Source organism: Tachypleus tridentatus, chromosome 6, assembly GCF_004210375.1.
Source record: "Tachypleus tridentatus isolate NWPU-2018 chromosome 6, ASM421037v1, whole genome shotgun sequence".
Lineage (NCBI taxonomy): Eukaryota > Metazoa > Arthropoda > Merostomata > Xiphosura > Limulidae > Tachypleus > Tachypleus tridentatus.
The window spans coordinates 40,872,318-40,888,562 of record NC_134830.1 but is presented as its reverse complement, the minus strand read 5'-3'; the positions used below and the strand labels follow the sequence as shown (position 1 = coordinate 40,888,562).

The 16,245-nt window shown below is 35.7% G+C and overlaps 1 protein-coding gene across 6 annotated transcripts in view; it reads left to right on the top strand.

Annotated features, from left to right (window-relative positions):
- Window positions 1-1,291: 1,291 nt before the first annotated feature.
- LOC143252309 (phosphatidylinositol 4,5-bisphosphate 3-kinase catalytic subunit beta isoform-like) overlaps window positions 1,292-16,245 on the top strand; it is a 92,731-nt gene continuing 77,777 nt past the window's right edge. For 3 of the 6 annotated variants that reach the window (XM_076504241.1, XM_076504238.1, XM_076504242.1), the window contains exon 1: window positions 1,292-1,458. The gene's annotated coding sequence lies outside the window, so the exon portion shown is untranslated. Of the gene's footprint in view, window positions 1,459-15,735; window positions 16,067-16,245 lie in introns of those variants that run through there. The other 3 variants (XM_076504239.1, XM_076504240.1, XM_076504243.1) reach the window with 3 other exon arrangements.

Here is a 16,245-nt window from a genome sequence, read left to right as displayed (position 1 = left end):
TCAATATTGAAACAAAATAAGAGTCAATGTTATGAATTAAAATCCTTATTCTCGATAGTTTTACGTATTAACTATGTTTTTCTTTCGCTACAGAGAAATGAATAATGAGAAACAAGGTACATTAATTCTTTCACCTTGTCAAAAATTTCGATCGCTCTGAAATGTTTAATGGCTATTTTGTGTTTGTAGTGTTTAATTATATACCCACAGATGGCAACAGAGTATGATAAGCACTGGAAGCATCTACTATGTTTAAATTTTCTACGATCCTAAACTCGTGTAGTAGTATATTGTACTCACAAGTCGTAATAAACACACTTGCATATTGAATATATTTGTTTTGTTTGTTTTTGAATTTTGCACAAAGCTACTTGAGGGCTATCTGTGCCAGACGTCCCAAATTTAGCAGTGTAAGACTAGAGGTAAGGCAGCTAGTCATCACCACCCACCACCAACTCTTGGGCTACTCTTTTACCAACTGGAAGTGGGATTGAACGTCACATTATAACGCCCCCACGACTGAAAGGGCGAGCATGTTTGGTGCGACGGGGATTCGAATCCGCGGCCCTCAGATTACGAGTCGAGTGCCTTAACCACCTGGCCATGCTGGGCCAGGCTGATGATGGCAAGAACCTTTTCATGTTGCTACCAGGTGGGAACATAACCAACATTGTCCAGTTTGAGGCACTGAAAGAATACAAAATTAGCAGAATAGTGTGATAAAATGATAGACATATGTGATGTGATGTTAAATTCTCAAATAAATTATAAAGTATTAAGATGTAGTATATTATTCTCAATTCATAGCAAAGATTTTTATTGTACAATGAAACTTATGACTTTTATAGGTTTCTGAGAAAAATAAAATATTCAAATAGACGTTTGAAGTATCTCTTATTTAAAATAGGTTCAAAATACACACACAAAGAGACACAGTCGACTTGCAAAATATTACCCTAATAAGTCGAGCAAAGTCGGCCACTTTGTTTAGTTAAAAAGATTACAATGAAACATTTAACTTTCAACTTATTATATCACGAATCAAATAACTCTATATTTATCTTGTGGTTTATCGAACATTGTTTCAATAAAAATATGTTTTCATAGTCAAGCTTATGTATCAGTTATCATGATTTATATACTTCTCTTTTATATGATTGATATCAATGACTGTCGTCGGTAGTTTCTTTCATATTTATAGCATTGTGTCAATTAGACACATTTTAAAATGTCAAAACAACTAGGATATAAGCCGCAAGAGGGTGGAGAAGTGTACTTGTATAGTAGTAGGTTAGTGCTAGTTTGCAGTCGAACAGGTGGTTTCGAAATGTTGTGTGTGATTAGAGACTGAAGTCTAATACATGAAAATGTTTGGGATTTATTTTTGATGTATGTTTACTTCCAGCGATTCTACGAAATGAATGCAGATATTGACCACTTGGAAGAAGCAGGTGACTGGTGAGTAGACTTAGGCTGTTTAAATTCAGTCATTGAATACCAAAGATGTTATTGTTATGAGTCATGTTTTTTATTACATTATGTAATTTGCAAAACTAAAATGAAACAGTAAAACTTGATGTGGTTGTGTATTGCGTTTCTGATAGTTATAACTGTTCCTTAGGCTTATACTGTGCACAAATATATGAAATACTATGGTGAAACAGTAAAAAACCAGAGTCCAACAGCCCTAGTACCTCTTCTCTCTCTTAAGCCCCTTTAAACTAACTCTATTACCTAGCTTGTGTTGCCTTGATTTCTTTTTCTCGTAGTCTGCTATATTCAACTTCCAATAGTGCATTCTCTTCCAAAATACAGTGTGTGCAACAAGGAACCATACTATTAATCAGTCTCTGTGCTCTTTCCAATTTATTGATATTATCTATAATTCTATATAGAAATTGAATAAAATAATTTGTAAACAGCGTTTTATAAATATGCCATACCATGACATATAATTACTTTGAGCAATTAAATATTTTAAGCTTTTATTAACAATTGAACCTGTTAATTTTAAATGTCTTGCATTTTTAAATAAGTCATTCCTTTACATATTATCATACATTTAATGTGTAATTATACGCTACTTATTATAAAAGCTCTTTGAATAACAGAAATAATTTTCAATAAAATGTCTTTCCATCATCTAAGTAGCATTATCAAATCTAAGAAATGACAACTGTTTAAAATGGTAATATTTCTTAGATAAATAATGAGCATTTTTAGAGGTATGAAAACTGACCCTTACAGGTTAACTTTGCTAAAATTGTGTATGGTGTTGGATCTTTAGCTTTTCTAAAACATTCTTCTATCAAAAAAACATTAAGGAAAACTTTACTGATTTTAAGAAAATTGTGAATAGACTTCTTATCAGTTAGTTTGAATTAATAAGTTTCTTTCAATTCTGTTTACATTTTAAATTGTATTTAACATTATTACTTACTTATTTTGAAATTAGTTGTTAGGGTTCACAAGAGTCTAGTCATAAGTTTTATAAATGTCAGCTTTTAAAAATTTAAGATAATTAGGACTCCAGCTAAATCAGCATCTCTACCACTGTCCTCCTTAAAAGGGGTACTAAAGACAAGATTTAAACTTCAGTATTAAATTGAAATATGATACTTATCTCTAGAAATTTAGTTTTATGCTCAATGATTTAGTTTGTGTATGCTGCGAAAACCAGTGTAGAATTTAAAGTTTTGAAGTAGCCACTGATGACATACACTTTTTAGAAGATACAGGTTGTGTTTTGATTTAATAAAACATTCATTACTTCAATTAGTGGATCTATAAGATCTAACCTACAGGTAGCATCTTCTATTATAGAATGTTTCTGTATATTAATCTTTAGGTACACTTGTCACCAAATATTGAGCACAAAAGATGGTTTGAATTTCCCACTAGAAGTTCCAATCAAAATTGATAGAAAAAACATAATGTGCACAGATGATGATCTCAGCCACTGATTTGTATTCAACAAGGCATATAGTGCTATTCTAAAAATTTATAATATTTGCAGTTTAAAATTTTTAACCTTTTTTATGAAACTACAGACCCCAAAATGATATCAAATTGTTCCAATGTTTTCAAACATGTACAATCTGATGATGATTCTGACTCTGAGCCTGAATTATTGGATGATGAATTTTAGCGTGATATGGCTGATACTGATGCAAATAGTTGTGGTAGTAATATCAAAGTTAAGCCCTGTGTAGACAAGTGATGGTTGTGACAGTGATTATGAAATTCCTAAAAGAGCCAGATTTCAAGGTATGACTGAAGGGAAATATTGTGGACATGGTACACAATGTATTAATAATATACCTTTCACCATTGCTAGTACAGGTGAAGGTAGAACTATACATATCCTCTCAGATCAAGATCCAGATGATTTATTTGTGTTAAATCAAGAAATAAAAAGAGGATAAAACTACAAGTTTCTCAAATATGTGGAGAATTTAATAATAGGTTGGGAACTCACTTTTCTTTATTGTAAAATTTCACTACTTGGGTGATACAACTGAGTATTACAGATTAGAATAATACACTAATACACAAAAATATCAAATGTATTATTTTGATCACCTGAGCACTATTTTTCTGTTCATCTCTTCTTTTTTTTTTTTCTTTGTGTTGCTGTTGATATCTGAACTCTTCCTACTTTTTGTTTGGATATGGTGTAATTCATATTGTACATCCAGGTCATTCACATAAAACTGATTGATTTGTGAGCTACTTGCCAGTTTGTTGCACAGCTGTGCAGGTACACAGGTAGAAGGAGAGGAAACATGACTCTTCAGAACTTTATTCTGTTCAAGTTTTTATCTGTTCTAGAGCTAATTTGTGGTGTATAAGTCTTAAAATTAACAAAAAATATTCAAGTAACTTGTAAGTAGAAAAAAATGTTATTTCTTGTACAAAAATAAAAAAAACTACATAGTTTTTACTTTTATTTTTTTATACTTATGTTTAAAATGTTAAAAGTAATAGAATTCATAAGTATCATGTTCTGTTTGGCTTTTTGGTATAAAATAACTTGGAACTATATAGAATTATTAAATCAAACTTTGTTCATAGCCTTGTTCGGTGTAGGTTTGTTGGAAAAATGTTTTCGTGTTTAAGATAGACTTTTGATTACATTCTGATTTTCTGAACTTGAAATACTTGCTAATTTGATCAGCACTATCAAGTGTAGATTTATATATTCTATAATATCAATTATGTTAAAAACTATTTAACAATTAAGCATTATTGGATCTATCTTTTAGTTGTTACAGCACATTGTGAGTTATGAAAAAGAGTGGACTGTTTCATAAATTTTGAAAAGTACTTTAACTTGAAAAAATAGTTAACGTAATCAATTAATATCATGAAGGGTGCAATAAATCAAATTATTACAACATCTGATATAACACAACTAATTGTGCAAATAACAATACTGTTGTGATTTTGTTATTCCTGATACATACATAAAAAATAAAAACTGTCTTGAATGGTATCTTATTTATCAGTAAAGTCTTGACAGACTCAACCTAATGTAGTAGCAATTTCAACACATGATGAAATGAATTCAACATAGATCTGGTGAAAAAAAACTGGTCATACACATTTACCTACATGTAAATATTAATGAATTCTTAAGGGCCCTTCTAAACCTGTTTACAAACTCCTTGGTAAAATCTGTGCTATAATTTGTGAGGAATGTCAAAAAATAGCTAGTGGTTAATGAAATAATCTCCCTGTCTGAAACCAAAAACCCAACCCCAGAAAAAGCTCAAATGGGGTAAATGTTTGTAGTAATATGTGATATTACATCACAGTAAGACTAACAATGATTAATATTGCATCATTCTCTACAGGCCCATTACAGGTTTTCAGTAGCAAGACTGTTTAATTGCATTACAACTATGTTGTATTTGTTCCACACAGTGCAGTTGCTGGTGAACTGGTTTGTTCTTTTAAGAGCCCCTAATTGAATGTTTAAAAACATAATTTTTTGCATCTTCATTCAACTTGTTCTTCTACTATTAAAAAAAAAAAGGCGATCCCTATTATTTTTTCTAAATTTTTTAATTATATTTTTAAATATAAATAGTTTTGTGCTGCTGGTATCAGAATGCAAACTTTTTAAAGAAATCCCATTGACTAAAGTTGTTATATAGTCAATAACAAACGCTTTACCAAACTTGGGAAAGTTTTACATTAGGAAGCCGAAAATTATTTCTGCACCTTTTCTGGAATTCGAAAGATTTTTACATTTCAGTTTTGGCTTATTTGCTGTTCCCTGGTACCTTTAATACATCTGTATGCTACATTATTGTATTTCTTAATTCACTAACTTTAAAAAGAAATATATGCCTAACTTGTCACTTCGATGTATGTCTTTTATTCCCCTGTTTTATGTTCGTGCGTGCGTATTGTTTAGCTTTACATTCAAGAACTGAGTCGTTCTTCCCTCTCACCAGCTGCCAACCATAGTAACTGCTGTAGCTACGTCAGTCAAAGACGTAATATTGTTGTGTGTGTTGTGAAGGTATATCCTCTAACCTAAAGCTGCAACCTTTCTCTATATGTGGCAAAAACATTATTCATCGACAGATTATAACACTGTCGTGTTGGAGAGCCCAGCATGAATCGTATGCTTCTATAAAGAACCTTATGGTAATGTATTTTTACTTGTATGAACGAAAAATATACTTTTAGTAATTTTTCTTTCCATTTTTGGTATTGCATAGGTTTTTATAAGCATTGAATTGATTTTCATTGCATATGTATTTAGTATTTGAGGAAAGAAATATTGTAACAGCACTTAAGGCACATCATTACGACATTACTCTTGCTTTAGTTCAGAGGTAGCCTCCGGGGGTACCGCAGTGATACATCAGATTTATGAAATAACCATTTACAGAGAGTAATGATTTAAAGAAAATGCTAAGACATTCTAAAACTAATACAATGATAAATAAAACTAAGACATTCTAAAACTAATACAATGATATATATATATATATATAAATCCCAAATTAATAATTGTAATTAACATAAATTATGTAAATTCATTGTGCGCCTGGCACCGTTGACTGTCGATAGCAAAAAATAACAGTTGATTTTCAGTTGGATTGGCGGGTGTAAAATCGAAGTACAGAAACGAAATAAGTATGGAGCCGGATCTTTGTTTAAAACTGTCAGACATTTACTCAGAAATCGACAAGATTGTTTCAGCAAAATAGTATCGTCTATGACAGTAAAGTAAATCGTAAGCTTTTTTTCTGTGAACCTGACGATGACCGAAGAAAGTCGAAAAGTTGTTCGCTCCTCTACATAAAAATTTTCTCAACCCAAATCAGCCGTTTTTACATATATTTTTCTCTGCAAGTGGGTTTTCTAGTCATCACTTGTTATATTTCATCACAGCGATTGTACTAGAAGTGTAAGTCTGTGGTTTCTTTATGTATTTGTACTTGTCTATGTAACCATTATGTCTGAACTAACATACCTTACACCACTATCAACGGTACACGATCGTAAAGAAACGTAAGCTTTTGTTTTCAGTTTTCCATATTTAAATCTCCTTTCTTTGTTTCTTAAAACTAGAATCAAGTTTTACATGTTATAAAATATGATACACAAGTTACACGTGACAAAAACAATTAACGGGAGGTGGTCCGCCAGTACAGTAAAGAAGTTGAAGGGGGTCAACCAGTTTATAAATTTTGGGAACTCCTGCTTGAGGTGAAAGTGATTAAAAAGTAACATTTGTTATTATGAAAATAAATCAAAGTACCATTTTTGTTATATTTTAAACAGAGTTCATGTATGTTTCGCTTAAACCTCATTGTTTTAATTTGAAAACGTGAAATTCACCAATTATTGTATGAGAAATGTGTTGCAAATGGCAATTGCTAGGGTTATTTATTCTCCAAAGGTCAAGCTAATACGCTTATTTCGTATTCTGTGTGCCGCAAGCTCGTAAACCGACACCATCGTGTGTCACGGTCATCCCTATTATTCATTGTTAAAGAGTGTGGTGTGTGCTATCGGCCAGCTCTCTTTATGTGATCGGCAGTTCAAAATTATGGACGACGGGCAGATACATATAATTTTATAAGATCTGCCGTGAGTAAAACATGCTATAAAAAAGTTGATATAGTTGTGGCTGAAAGTGGTGTACCTGAAAAACTGCAACATTTACATTTTGTTTGAAGTTCGCAGTTACTGGATATAAACCCCGTATGTTTAACTGTCGATAATAACTGAAGAAAGGAGATCAGTATTCTTTCAGCCACAACTATATCTTAAGTTTCTTACAGCATGTTTTGCTCACGGCAGAGCTAGTAAGTTATTTGTATTTATTTGCTGATAAATAACTATCACTGTGATAGACACTGGGTAAGGAACAAACCCTAACTCACTGTCGAGCACTTACTGAATAAATAAATCAAAATATGAATGAATATCATTTAATAATCAAATTTTAATTTTTATTACTATTTATCAAGAAAAAGGTTCAAACCGCAGGAGCCATATGAGAAACAATTTTTATTTGAACCTCATGGCACAGACATCTACTACAAAACCCCAGGTTTCGATATCCATGGTGAGCAGAGCAGTATTCTGCCGGAATATATAGTACATATTCTAAAGACGGCAGGTATGGGTATTAAAACTTTAAAATATTGTACAGAACAACGTTTTGACCTTATTAGGTCACCTTCAGGTTAACCAGCTGTTTTGAGAACACATTTTTACTAAAGTGGATCATCGTGAAAGAAAAATGTGTTCTTTCTTCACATAAACTACGTTGTTGTTATCATCATTTGTCAGTTTAGTATTATGTTATCAGTTTTCATACACAAATAGTAGAAAGTGTTAAGAAATGAGACGGGAACGTAACTTAAAATAACTGCAGAAAAGGAAAATACTGTAGCTAAGATTTTTTATTTCACTACCTATACTTACATGCGTGTTTGTTTTTTGATGGTTTTTTATGACTTCACTTTGTATATACAAAAGATTGCAAACTTTATTGTAAAACAACTTTGAATATGCAAATTGGCAAGGTACTGACACCCACAGCTTGCCCCTCGGTGTGGATTCCTGTACGTGATGAGGGGACTGGACTCACAGGGAAGGTTCTGTCCTTTCAATTTACCTCCTCTGGGATCCAAACATCCACCCACGTGTTTGCCGTGCGTGGTGACCCGTGAAAGGGAGGAGAGGATTCTGATGGTTGAGGGGTCTAACCGCAACACACCACCTTAGTCTTGAATTCCTGTAGACGAGCGACAATGGAGTGACCCCCAGGATCAGTCAGCTGGTCCACGTAGGCTAGGATCAACCAAGTACCAGTGTTGGATGTTCTCAACAGGTGTTGTAGACATTATATCTGATACTGGTGTTTGGGTATAGTGGTAACAAAGCCCTGGCGTTGCTGCAGTCTCCTTGTTTGGCACTGTAGTGCGTCCTCTCGTAGGGCTCCATGGTGGGTGGGGTCAGTAGGCGCTGAAACATTCTTATGTTGAATCCTCTAAATAAAAACTTTAAATAAAATAGTGAAAAAAACAGTCCATAGGTAAACGACCACGTCTTGCAGATTCTGAGCAGCAGTCTTCAATATCTGTAACATTTATACCTCATTTCCTTATATTACATTCTCTTTCAGACAAACCTTTAGGGAAAATGTCTCCCTTTTTTATATTCAGAAGGGACTAGAGGGTCTTGCTGGCTCTCCAAAGTCAATCAAAAAGCTAAGCTTTGCTCTGGTGATACATTGGGGAAACATCCACATCTAAACATAGTGAACTTCTTTTACATTCAAAGGCGATTGGGGATATACCCATTGAGGTTACACCTCATGCTGCTTTGAATTCATCATGAGTTGTTGTTGAGAGGGATTCGAAAAACATCCCCGAGTCGGAGATTCTCGCTGGCTTCTTCACCCAAGGAGTTTTACAGTGAGGCGTATCTCCACTCGCAAAGATGGAATTATGATGTCGACCAATGTCCTCATTTTAACATTTACATCACTGTATCCACCTGCCACCATCAAGGCAGGTTATCTTAATTGCAAGGTACAGCCATACATTCCAAACCCTCTGGGATGTTTCCAGTGTTAGCGGTTCAGTCACTCAAAGACATCATGCAGTGTTTCCTTGACGTGTGCTCGTTACTGTTGCAAGGACCATAATGCCTGTGAGTGTGAAACAGACCCTCATTGCGTAAATTGCAACGGCTCTCACCTGTACTACTTTCGCTCTTGCCATAAGTGTTTTGAAGAAAGAGGTGCAGCGTTTGAAGATTTTAAACATTACTTACCCTGAGGCTCGAAAGTTACTGTCCACCACTTCGTCTTGGACATATGCTGCTGTAGTTAGTTCCATTAGTACAGTGGGAGTGCAAAAAGAAATCATTTTCAAACCATATGAAAATTCTGTTGACCTCCATGGTTAAAAAGTTGATGAATCAATGTCAAGACCCATCTCTGTCCCTAACATTCATTTCAGCAAACTCCAAGATCCACTTCCTTTGGTTCTGGCGACAGGCATTTCCTTTGGTACATCTTCTTTCGCCCCAAGATGCAAAACGATCATTAGTTCACATCCTCAGTCGATCCTCTTTCAACGACATAGACCTGCCCAATCGACCCAGTGCAGGATCCATGAAGGTCGATAGACCTCCCTTGGATAAAGAAAAAAAGACGTGATTGAAAACAGAAGAGCTCTCATCTAATTTGCCTACATTTAAATAAAAATGGCTACGTTGATATAATGGAATTGTCGAGGTTTACGTTATATATATCTTTCCTTACAGGAAATATTTCTGAAACCTGTCAATATTGACACAGTTTGGCAGTTTTCTTTATACAGAAATGACAGGTTGTGTGATGGAGGGGTGGCACTGTTGGTTGATCAGCATGTGCCCACTCTCAGTGATGTTGAGAAAACCCACTTGTAGAGAAATATATATGTAAAAACGGCTTTACATAAAAAAATTTCTAAACCCAAACGAGCCGTTTTTACATATATATGTGCCCACTCTGTCTTTGCCACTTGACACACCCTTGGAGTTTGTAGCCATCTGTGTTTCCTTGGGTCGTATCATCACTGTTTGTTCTCTCTTCCTGTTTCCTGAAAAGGCCTATAATCAATCAGACCTTGATGCTCTCGTTGAACAGTTGTCATCTCTCTTTTTTAATCCTCGGGGACTTTAATGGAAATAATCCCCTCTGGGGACGTACTGATATTGATGGGAGAGATCGCTCTGTGGAGTGTATGCTCTTAGAACTCAACCTTTCTCTCTTCAGTATTGGTTCTCATACTTATCTACATGCATCTAGTTAGTCCTTTACTGCTATTGGTCTTTCAATTTGCTCCCCTTCATTATTCTCCCAATTTTCATGGAGGGTTGACAATAACTTACGAGACAGTGATCATTTTCCTATAATTTTGAGAGATACTGGCTGTGGTCGATGCCACCCGACCCGCGTGTCGTGATGGAAGCTGTATCAAACCAACTGGCCTCACACTTGATCTTGCCGTCATCTGTAAGCCATCAGTGGATGACTGCATGGCAGCAGTGACTGATTGTATTATACAAGCAACTGCTCAATGTATTCCTAAAACCTCGACACATTTTCCACGATACCCTCTTCCGTGGTGGAATCCTGCCTGCCATATGGCACGGAAGGCTCAAAAACGGACCTGGGATATTTTTCGTGGGTGTTTCACACTCTCGAACTGCATTGCTTTCCAGCAAGCCTGTACACGTGCTTGGTGGGTAAGACGTCAACGCCAGAAGAAATCCTGGAGTAAGTTCACAACTAGCATCTCTTTTGCCACCAGTTCTAAAATCATGTAGAGCAAGATTCGAAAGGTCAGTATAATTTGTTCCTCTCTCAATGATGGCCAGGAAGTAGCTGACACCCAAAGCTTCACCAATACTCTAGGTGAAAGCTTTTGCTGAGTATTTAGTACTTCTGCTTCATCCTCCACCTTCTTATCCATCAAGACTTGGGCAGAGCGATCACCTTTTTTCTTTTGAGCTGATTGTTTCTATGACTATAATTGCTCTATTTACACTGGTGAAACTCAAAATGGCTCTTCATCAGTCTGGCAACACATCAGTCGGACCTGGTGATATACACTACAAGATATTGCACCATCTATCTCCTGCTTCTTTGTTATTCTTCTGATTGTTTTTAACTGGATCTAGCAGGATAATTTTTTCTTGATGACTGGTGCCAGGCTATTGTTCTACCATTCTCTAAGCCTGGGAAGGATCCCAAGATTCCTTCAAACTACCGTCCAATTGCTTTGACGAAATGTCTTTGTAAGACCTTGGAGAGGATGGCTAATACTTGTCTTATTTGGTTCCTCGAATCAAACAACCTCCTCTCGCCCACTCAGTCTGGGTTTTAATGACAGCACTCCACCATGGACCACCTGATTCGACTTCAAACGTCAATTCGAGAAGCCTTTCTCAAATGACAACATCTTGTATTAATATTCTTTGACCTTGAAAAAGCTTATGATACTACATGGAGGTATGACATTTTGCGAGATCTACTTATATGGGTTACGTGGTCATTTGCCCATTTTTATTTTAAAAAATTAATGGACAGGCGATTCCAAGTTCATGTGGGTTCGACACTTTTCCATTCTTTTCTACAGGGCTGTGTTTTGAGTGTCACACTTTTCAGTATAAAGATTAATGCCATCACTGAACAACTCCCTCTTACTGTTTCAAATGGGCTCTGTGTCGACGACTTTCATATCTCATGTCAGTCATTGAATATGAAGTATATTGAGTGGCAGCTACACTCTGCCCTCAATTGTTTACTGAAGTGGACCACAGCTACGATTTTAACTTCTCTCTCTCTCTCTCTAAAACCGTTTGCATGCACTTTTGCCGCCAATTGAGTATTCACCCTCCGTCCTGAACTCTGTATTGGTGAAGTTGTGCTATCCATCGCTCCTGAGACAAAATTCTTGGGTCTTATCTTTGACCGTAAGCTAACCTGTATACCACACACCAGGCAGCTATAAGTCAAATGTGCAAAAGCACTGAACATCCCCCGTGTCCTGTCTTCCACCACATGGGGAGCAGATCGATGTTCTATGCTAAAGATATATCGTGCTCTCATTAGATCAAAACTAGACTATGAGTCACTGGTCTGTGGTTCTGCCAGAACCTCGACCTTGAAGATGCTAGACCTCATTCATCATCAGGGACTTCGACTCTGCACCGAGGCTTTCCACACTTTCCCAGTCCAGTGCTTGTACACAGTCTCATGAATCTCGTCTATACCTTCCCCGTTTGCAACTGTCTTTACTATATGCTTCAAAACTTCGATCGTTACTATAGCATCTCACCTGGAGTTGTGTTTTCCTTTCTCAGTAGGCCATGCTTTATCAAAACATACGATCTGCCATTGTTCCTTTTGGCCTTCGTATCCAGACGCAGTTAGATAAATTGGGTTTGTCCTTGGATAACATTACTGTATCCACTGGTCAGCTCATCCCACCATGACTTATTATAGTCCCAAAATGTGACCTTTCTTTAAGTCATCTGAGAAAAGCAGATACTCCCGATTGGAAGTACCGTCTTTTATTTGCTGAACATCTTTCGAACCATCCTTCCATTCCTGTTTATATAGATGGTTCGAAATCAGGTGATTCTGTGGGCTCTGCCATGGTTTGTTGTGGTTCGGTGGTTGTGCACAGAATCCACTCTACAGCTTCTGTGTTTACTGCTGTACTGTATGCCATTTCTCTTGCCCTACATCACACAGAAGCTAAGCAGTACTCAAACTGCACTATTTATACTGACTCGTTTAGTTCTCTTCTGGCCCTGGAATCGCTTTACGTTAGATCTCACCCTGTTTTCGCTGATATTCAAAACTGACTGGCCCATTTCTCTTTAACATCTACTTCTATCCGGTTTTTCTGGATACCAGGCCACGTTGGTATTCACGGAAACGAGCTCGCTGACACCACAGCTAAATCTATCTGCTCTGGCACTGTCACTGCTGTGCCTGTTCCATACATGGACATTGGTCCTGTATCCAAATAAAACCCTTCATTGGACTTTGGCCGTCTTGTTTCCGTAAGAATGGGAAAGAGGAAGTTATCCTAACCAGACTACGCGTTGGCCAGTTTTTTAACTCGTCGTTCTCTTTTATGTGGGACTGATGCACCAATGTGTTCTCTGTGTGACACGAAGGTCACAGTAAGCCACATTTTACTGTCTTGCCGTTGTTACGACTCTCAACGACTCGTGTTTTGTCCCAAGTTTTATCCATAACGTTGAACAATGTCATTGGCGATGGTGACACTATCCATTTTACAAATGTTTTTAGTTTTTTGAAGGCCATTAACTTTTTCAACGCTATTTAAGTTTTTAATTTATAAATTATACCTTTTTTAATATGATTCCTTTTGAAGAATTAAAGTACAACTAGTTTGATATGAAATTAGAAAATGTCCATAACGTGAAATAACTCGAAACCAGGACTGGAAAGGCCAACTTCAGGTAACTGATGCTGATGTTTGAACTTACCTGTTAGTCATCCTGGCGAGTTATAATAATTAAAATTATGCTACAGAAAGTCTTTAAAACTTGTCTTACTTTACTCTCTGAAAACGGCCGTGATGTCAAATAACTCGAAACCAGGACTGGAAAGGCCAACTTCAGGTGACTAATGCTGATGTTTGAACTTATCCGTTAGTCATCCTGGCGAGTTATGATAATTAAAATTATGCTACAGAAAGTCCTTTACAATTTGTAATACTGTAGTTTCTCTCTTGCTGCTGTAAACTTACATATAAATGTAGGATTTAATGCTATTTATGTTTTAATTCAAAAAATAAACTTTGTTTTGTTTTACCTTGATTCCTTTTTACGAATTTTAATAATTTTAACTTTTTACCGAATGTTTGGCGCAGATAGCCTAGTTGCTTTGTGCCATGAAACGCCAAACCAACCAACCGTAGCTTGTATAAAATCGTGGTGGAACAGAATGTATTAAAACTATATAGCTGTTTTTGTTTCTTTTTATGGATAGTCGTAAGTAATATTATGCTATTGAAAAGTTACTGTTTTTGGAAATATTATGAATCAGCCCTCATTCTGACGAAAAACATATACACTCAGATCATAAAGATGTGTTCAAATTAGGGACTTTGAATTTACAAGTTTGATAATATCCATTTTCGTTAATGATATTAGGAAACAATGAAATATGGATCACCTTGGTGAACCAGACTATTCAGAAATAGACCTGCAACAAATTGTATCTCGTCATTTATAACGCACGAGGTCTTTTGTAACAGACTATAATCCACAAATAGAAAGGTCAGTGACAAAAACTATTCTCGTGTCCCAAGCAACATGTAGTATGACACATTATCAAAAAGGATCTTCACCTGTGAAAGTGACAAAATCCAAACTGCTTTCGTTACATATCCATTAAACTATGCACACAACCTCAAGTAGATGGAAAATAAAATAAGTACTCTTGTTTCCACACGAAGACATAATTAGCCAAATCGTTAGACACGATATTTATGTGTGCTGGAAAACGTGTCATAGTGCATAAGGTAAATTATGGAAAGCATACAGGAAGAATTGGTACGATTTTGACATGACACACTTGAGATGAAGTATTTAGCAGTTGCTGGGCTCTTGTCAAAATCACGGCTGTTAGAGAACGATCAGACGTTGCAACAAGGACTGCAATGGCATGGTAATACTCCAAAATAATTTTGATACAATGCTGTCAAATACTGTGTAACATACACTTAAAAGATAAGACACTAACTCCTTTAAATGCTGTTGTATGGAAAAACATACTCAGCAGTTATACACAAAGAGTGAATCTACAAGGGTAAATATTTTATTTCAGTACGTAACTGTAGACTTTGAGCGGTAATTTAGTATTACGAAACCAAGTATAAAAGTGAACTTATTGATGTTTGTACTGAGGAAAGTAACAACAACTGTAATAATAAAACAGGATCGAGCAGATTTTGCTTCATGAGGAGCTTCTGCTCAATAAAGCGGTCTTCTGAAAAGATCGGTTTTTTAAAATAATCTATTATAATATCTTAGGTTGCTGTTACAGAAAGTAAAACATATACTACAGATAAGAACAACACGTGCGTCCATCCACGAACACGTAAGTAACAATTAAAAAAATTTAGGGGTGTCTACTTTCGCAAACAGTCAAACTATACAGGGGCGAATTAGCCCACCTGGTAACCGGCAAATTGCTGTCAGCCGGTGAATTTGACATTCTCTTAGAAATTGGTTTTAAACTTCAGTAATTCACCCAGTGTGTTGCACATCGCATTACGCAGACCAATCCTTTTATGGTAATCCGTTGTAAGATTCGCTTACTTTCTGTGAATAAAATGTGTTTCTAAATACATATGTATGTAAGATTACGTTCATTATTATCTATGGAATCCTCACATATGAGAATATAGTTACTACGCGTATGACGAAACGAAAAGCAGTATATATAAATTACCACGTGTGTGTGTGTGTGTGTGTGTGTGTATATATATGGGTGAAAATATACACCGTGTAAGTTATTTCTTATCAACTATACTCAGCTGTTTCCTGAAGTTCTACATCTCCTTCCGTGCTAGGGCTGTGGATTGCCTTCTATGCCAAATTTCAACACTCCCCTTAGTAACAAACGTATTTATCAGCTAAATGGGCCCTAACGGTGTAAACAATGTGTTGTTGTTTATCTCCAGCGAACAGTTATGCATTATTCTGATCAACATCACGTGTAATTTGAACGATGTGTTATTGTAGAGAATGGATAGGCTTAGTAGCATGCCTTTAATTATTGTACACACTGTTAACTAATTTGTGTACAAAAGTCGAACTTTATGATTTAGTTTACTGATTTATCAAGAAGACGAGTAAAAAACTAATGGCCCCTTTACATTATGAGCGAAAAAAATGTGATGTAATTAGCATTTCGAATTACTAACTGATAAATCCAGCTTAAAACGTTTTCAGTTAAGGTGAGCGATATTGAATTGTTTTATTTAAAAAGGTAAGTGCTGTATCCTAGAAAGTTAAAACTTTTTTCAATGTTACAAAAATATAATCTGTTACACCCAAACAAGTATAATGGTAGTAATACCCACACTTACTATGAGTGTGCATATTATATTTCATCAAATAGAACGTTTGATTACTTATTCTGGTTAAGTTCTTAAAATCCAGTTTTTT